The following is a 6,527-nucleotide window of genomic DNA, read 5'->3' as shown; positions in this document are numbered from 1 at the left end:
GAAAGAGAGAAGCTTTTTGCATCAAAGAGCCCATCAGCAAGCTGTCTTTCCTGTTTTATCAGTAAGCAAAGCTGAGAGCAAATAACAGATGGGTACGTCCCTTAGCGCCAGCAATGAGCATTCATGAAATATAGCACAATCTCCCTCCAGTGTGCTATGTTTTTTAACAGTAGTAGTAGGTGTGGGGCAGGATGAATAACTAGCTCAGATCAAAGATCCTTTTTCTCCTACTGGGAACATGGCAGCAATTGGCATTTGGGCAATGACTGCATTATTTTGGTGTCATTGTGGAACAAATGACAAACAGCTTCGGCAGACATGTGGAACGGATTTTACAAAGTGAGAGGAGCATGAGGAAGGTTTGTAGGGCTGGATTCGGAATCACAAAAGACGCACACACAAAAACCATCAGTTTTCATACTGCCACATGAACAGGGAAACAAGCTGGTTCCAGCCACAGAAAACTCGGATTAGGTGATCTGAGATTAGTGGGTGGTATTAGTGCTGTGCTATCAAACCTCCGAGCCCAGGGACAAAGCAAAGGGAGAGGCAGCTGGCATCACTCAGGGAGCTGATGGGTGACATGAGCACCAGAAGGAGCATGGCTGTGTTAGATCAACAGGCCCCCTGGACAAGCTCTGCCTGGTTATCAGCGAGCACTGTGTCAACATGGCCTTTCTGACACCTGCACTGACTCGCCACAGGTACAGACTAAGGCCAAGACCCCTAAAAGCTAGATTCTTGAGTAGGGAGCTGTTTAGCCTGACCAGCAGAAAAGCAGAAAAGAGTTTAGATGCCTTGTCCAGAAGTGAGGGAGGGAAAGGTCTCTGTTCAGGGCTTGCAGCTGTGAAAGCTGGCTACGAGGTGCATGCTGAGGCTGGTCAGCATCTCCACACTTCATACAAGCAAGCAAACAACAGAGGCGAATGAGTATTGGAGAGGCTAGCAGTGTAGCTCTGAGGGCCTGAGGGGAGTTTAGTTTCCCTCAGTCCTACCAAACAATGTGAGAAGGAGACACTCTCCCAGAACACAGGGCTGACGTTCCTCATTGATTTAATATTGAATCTGTTTTTGCAAGTGGACCACTTCACCAGTGGGAATTCAGTGTGCCTCTAGGTGGTGCAGGTGAGGGTAATGCCTGCTTATGAGTTCTGCGAGGGATTTACCACTGCACCGATGCCAAGTAAGTTTGTGGGGTGGTCCAGCCCAGACTTGTTCTGTGCAGTGCCAACAGTCAGACTAAAGCTGAATATTTTTAGCATCTAAATTTCAGGTTTCAAGGAACCTCAAGTGCCAGAGAGCTAAGTCTCATCTGAAAACCTGTTTCTTACTTTCCAATTACAACATTTACAACTGTTATGCATGCATTCACTATCTGTTAGTTTATGCTCAGCTATTCAGCTATTATTCTAGCGTATTTGATAGAAAATGCCAGAGGGCCAGATGGTTAAATAGCGTAAATTAACCAATTCCACTGATGTCAACTGATTTTCATAAGCAGAGATTCTGGGCCCCTTGAGTTCACATGTCTATGTTCACACACCTGGTTTTGTTCAATAAAAAAACAGTGGGATGTATTTACAGACTAATGGAAACATGCAAGTTGCAGCAGTGTGTCAATTGTGATGTTTCAGATTCTGATTGTAAAATAAGTTTCAGAGCCATGGGACTTATCCTGGCCTGCTATTCCAGTTATGTTACAGCTTACAGGTAAGTGAGGTTGTGCTTGTTTCACTCTTATCAGAGCTTCCCAAACATTTTAGATGACCAGGAACTGCTGTTAGGTTTGATGTGAGTTGGGTTTCAATTGATTTAAAATGTGGACTGCTAAATTTGGACTTTAAATGTGGATTACTAAGAAAGAGCTTGGATGGAGGTGATATGAATTCAGTTTAAACTCAGGTTCAGATAGAATTTCATCGCGGTCAGATCCCTGATATAGCTGGGAGCAGTAAAATTCAAAGATATTGAATAATCTGACCCAGTCAGATTAGAGTTGAAGGAAAATTTTGCATAAAACTCTGGGAAACCAAAACACATTTTTAAAATTTATTTATTTTTTAGCAGTCCTGAAATGAAAGAATGAAGAATATTCTATGGAGCTCCTGCACCCATCAAAATGTAAACAGGATGATCTATTTCTATGGGTGAGATTGTGGCATGTTTTGAAGCACAATACCATGAGGAAGCAATTGTGGAAATAAGAAAACAAAACCCCCAATCCAAAGCAAGAATCACTATCTAAAGATCTAAACATAATTTGCATACATAATTATGTCCTGAAAATACTGCTGTGAGAAATAAATATGAGATGCTTGAATGACAATAATAGAAAAACAAAATAAAACAAACAACAAAATAAAATGAAGAGGAGACAAAGAGACCATAGAAGATGCAAAAAGATTTGGGGCATGTGATAAGCAGATATATTCACAAAAATTTCATTGGCCTTTATTTTTACAATGGTTTTTGCACTTACATTCTTGAATGCATACCAGAACAGCTGTAAAATTGCTGCAAATACATAGAAATGGGTTCCTTGGAGTATTTGTCATCCTGCCAGGGGCAAATCCTTCCAAATTTATTTTAATAGCTAGCAAAATTTGTTATCCATTCAAATGAATATTAACTTCTCCTGCAGGTGTGCCAAGGAGTAACCTGGATTAAATAAACAGATCTAATAAAGAAAAAATAAAATCTGAGTATTTAGGTTACTGGTACTACATAACTGGATACTACACCACTATTTGTAAGTGTTATTTGTATCCATTACATATAAAGAACCAACTGAGGAAAAACCGGTGATAAAACACTGTGTAGGCATTATGGGGTTCTGATAGTAAAAAGAGAAAAGCATGAGTGGTTTATGATATCTTCAGATTCCCGGGGTACTTGTATACCTGTATCATATTTTTCTGGTTTTGACACTTTCATTATACTATACCACTGTGAGGAGCAACATAATTTTCCTGCATTTATGGCTTGTAGTGGCCAGTTTAGACACAGGTTTTGGAGAAAGAAGGTTCCCCATCAGAGCAATATTTTGCATATTTTGCCCATAAAAATGCCTTCTCCCTGCGTGTTAAATCCTAGTGTTGTGGGGGACTGGGGACCCTGAAGGTATTTCTTCCAGAACAGCAACACTCCTGAAACTTAAGAGAACTTCAGGGGGGAAAGGAAACACTTAGTATTTTTGTATTTGATTTCAGTTTTGATGTCAATAAAGAGAGCTTATGTTGTTTCCATTTGCAGTGATAGTGTTTCAGAGCATTATTATTTCAGCTACCATATGAAGAAGTACTGCGTTTTTCGTTTCCAGACGTGTGTCTCACTGTCCAAAGACACAGGCCATCCTTTGCTATCAGCACCTGACCGAGTACTGATACCTCTTCAGGACTCCTGACTCGACTTTTGCTCAAGGAGGACATTTCCCAACAATTCTCGCTTCTGGTCTGGGGGGAACACTCAAACACCATCCGACCGCTAACCTGCAGCGCGTTCCCCACCAATTACGAAGCCCAATTACGGGTTTGTTAGGTGCAGTGTGCCGGTCTCCCCCCGCCGGCAGCCGCTAGGTGGTAGCAGCAGCACGGCCGCACAGCCCCGCCAGCGCCGCAGGGCGCGCCTGCAAAATGGCGGCCTGGCGCCTGCGGCTGTGTCGCGACAGGGGTTGGCGGCGGGCAGCCGGCTGTCGCGGGGACGTGGCCCCAGCACCCCCTGGGGGGGCGGCCGGACGCTGCTGAGGGAAATCAGGGTGGAGAGAGAATAACTATACCCTCTGTCAGGGTAATTCTGCCCTCAGTTCACTCATTGTGTATTGCGTTATTTAAGTCAGCTCATGATGTGTTGGAGGACCCGTTTTATCACCCGTTAATGATGTCTAAGAACAAGCTTTATTTTAGCAGTTACAGCTTGCAACCTCAGTCTCAAGCTGGTGTTTACTGTTTGGTGAGACCCGTCACTGGGGACAGTAAACCTGGCTCTTGTTCTGCAGCTGTTTTATGCTTTTATCACCACAGCTATTCACGATGAGTATTCCTTCACAAAGTGCAGTGTAAAAATGGAGCCAGAAGGGCAGGCTCCTGCTTTTTCTTCTTGGGATTTAGAGAATACTTAGAACAAGAGAAAAAAAAAATGACTTAAATTTCCCAACCCAAGTATTACCTGTTGTGTTTCAAAAGACATTTTTCTTTAAAAACTCCCCTCTGTTTTTGCTGTCCCCCTGACTTTTTTAGGTCGTTTACGGTGGCAGGTGTACCAAAACAGTATAACAAGGACAGTTTTGAAGATGTCCAGTAAGTTGAGTAGCAACTGTGCAATGTTCAGAGGGGGACGGCAGGATTTTTTTATGTCCATGAATAAATGAGAAAAGGCAATAGCATACTGAAGAATAGTGGGGAATAAAGAAGGATGCTTGTGTGTTCAGCTTATGTGTTGCTCAGAGGACAGTGAGTAAGACATGGGTCAGCGTGCATTTTCCAGTCATGTCTTGCTGAAGTATTTCAAATTATGGGATCTTCTTGTTATTACGCTCTTCTTAAGAGAGCTAGGAAATTACATAAAGACCAACCGTGAGAGTATGTTAAAAGCCCAGATATACTGCTCAGAAAGCAGGTAGTGACCAAATTAAAGCATTATCTCAACCAAACTAATGAGATGCAATTGCAGTGCTGTGTTCAATTACATGATCACTTGGACCAGATCTTCAATGCATATAAATTGCTGTAGCTTTATTAAAGCTGGTATGCACTAACATTTGACTCCCTTCCTCGAGCAGAGCAGTTTTCTGGAGAAGTACATTCGATGAGATAGACCATTTTTGGCTTGAATTGAAAGGAGTACCATGTATAAACTATTTTAATGGCTATTTATCTACAGGTGTAGCAGTTTACAAAAGCTTACTGAGAGCAGTGCACCAGGAAACGTGTTGTTATTATATTTCACCATTAAAGACTGATCATATACTTAGAGACTGTATCATCATCCATATGCACAAGGGGCAGAGCCCTGGAACTCAATTTTGGCTGGCGACTGCCTAACAGTACAGCTTCCACATTCCCTTAATGTGTAATTTTATTGGGCTGCCCTGGAGCCCTCTTTGAATATTATAGCAGCATTTCTTTCGTATACCTCTAACATGCCAGGATGCAAATACAATGCTGCTAATGCCTCAGCCTGTTTTGTTTTGCATCAGCAGTTAAGGGGAAAGAAGCTAAATCCAATGTTTCCAGCCCTCCCCATACAATTACCTTGATTATGAATACATAACGGTTTTGGATCCCTGTGCTTATTTGATGTGGGTTCCTGTGAGTGTTAAAGGCTGCTATTAAATGCTGACTGGTTTTCAACAGCCCAGTAGGTAAAAGCACGAGGCAAAGCTACTCGCTCGGTCACATCTTCCCTCCAAGAGTAGGGTCACACCTGGAGGATGTGGTATGGGGCTTAACTAGCAGATACCGCAAAGCAGACCGAGGTAAACCCTGCACTTGCTGCCATATGCACGCTCCTCCTCTGTGTCTTGTTTTTTTCATGAAAACTTTTGTTGTTGTTGTTTTTTAAACTTCCATGAGCTTAATTAAGAAACACGACAACTAAGTGAGAGTTGGCACGAAGCCCCTTTCTCATCCAGCACATGGGCATAGTAGGGTAATTGTAGTTATTTACATTTGGCATCCAGCTGACTGAACTAACTGCACAGTATCTATTTTTTTTTCGCTCTCTCTTGGAGTAGAGAGACTATTAAATTAAACAGGTTAATGTGGCTGCAGCATTTCACCCCCTGCTATCCCCGCAGCCATAGTAAATCTGCCACCTGTTTATTTCCATAAAAATTCAATTACAGCAGCACCAGTTTATTCTTCTTATGTGAGCTGTTAACTTCAGGCAGTACCAGACTCAAAGAAATGCATGGCCCATTCCTTTCCAAAGCTGTTCTTTCCAAAGATCCTCCTTAGCTGGAAGCTCTTTTTTTTTTTTCTTTTCTTTTTTTTTTTTTTTTTTCTGATGCTGTGCCCTGCCCCATGACACTTAAAAATGAGAGAGTAGATTTCTGCCGTGGTGCCTTGCCATGATGGTGCAAAAGGAGAAGCTACATGCGCGCACGCACACACACACACACACACAGCCATCATCCCAAGCAGTGGGTGTGCGCTGTAGGGCCCGGGGGAGAAGAACTTGCTGTGAGACCACAGCAGCAGCAGTCAAAGGAGGTTAGCAAAACAGGCTAACGACTGCTGTGTAAAACCAACAATCTTTTAAAATTGTCTCATTACTCCCTCCCTCCCTTCCTCTTTCCCAGCTTTCTCCTCTGAGAAACGTAGCTCATGTGGCTGCGGTGGGAACCGAGGGTGCACAGCAAGGTATGGATGGGAAGAGAAGGCACGAAGGAGAGTTGTCTAGCAGACTTGTTTCAGGGTATCACTTCATCTCCTCAGTATTCCCAAGACAATGATAACACTTCTCCATTTTATGCAAAGTTTAGAGAGCATTGGATGAAAGATGAGTACCGCTGTTTTATTATTGTTATT

This window comes from Anser cygnoides, chromosome 4, assembly GCF_040182565.1.
Source record: "Anser cygnoides isolate HZ-2024a breed goose chromosome 4, Taihu_goose_T2T_genome, whole genome shotgun sequence".
Lineage (NCBI taxonomy): Eukaryota > Metazoa > Chordata > Aves > Anseriformes > Anatidae > Anser > Anser cygnoides.
Note: the sequence above shows the minus strand (reverse complement) of the source record.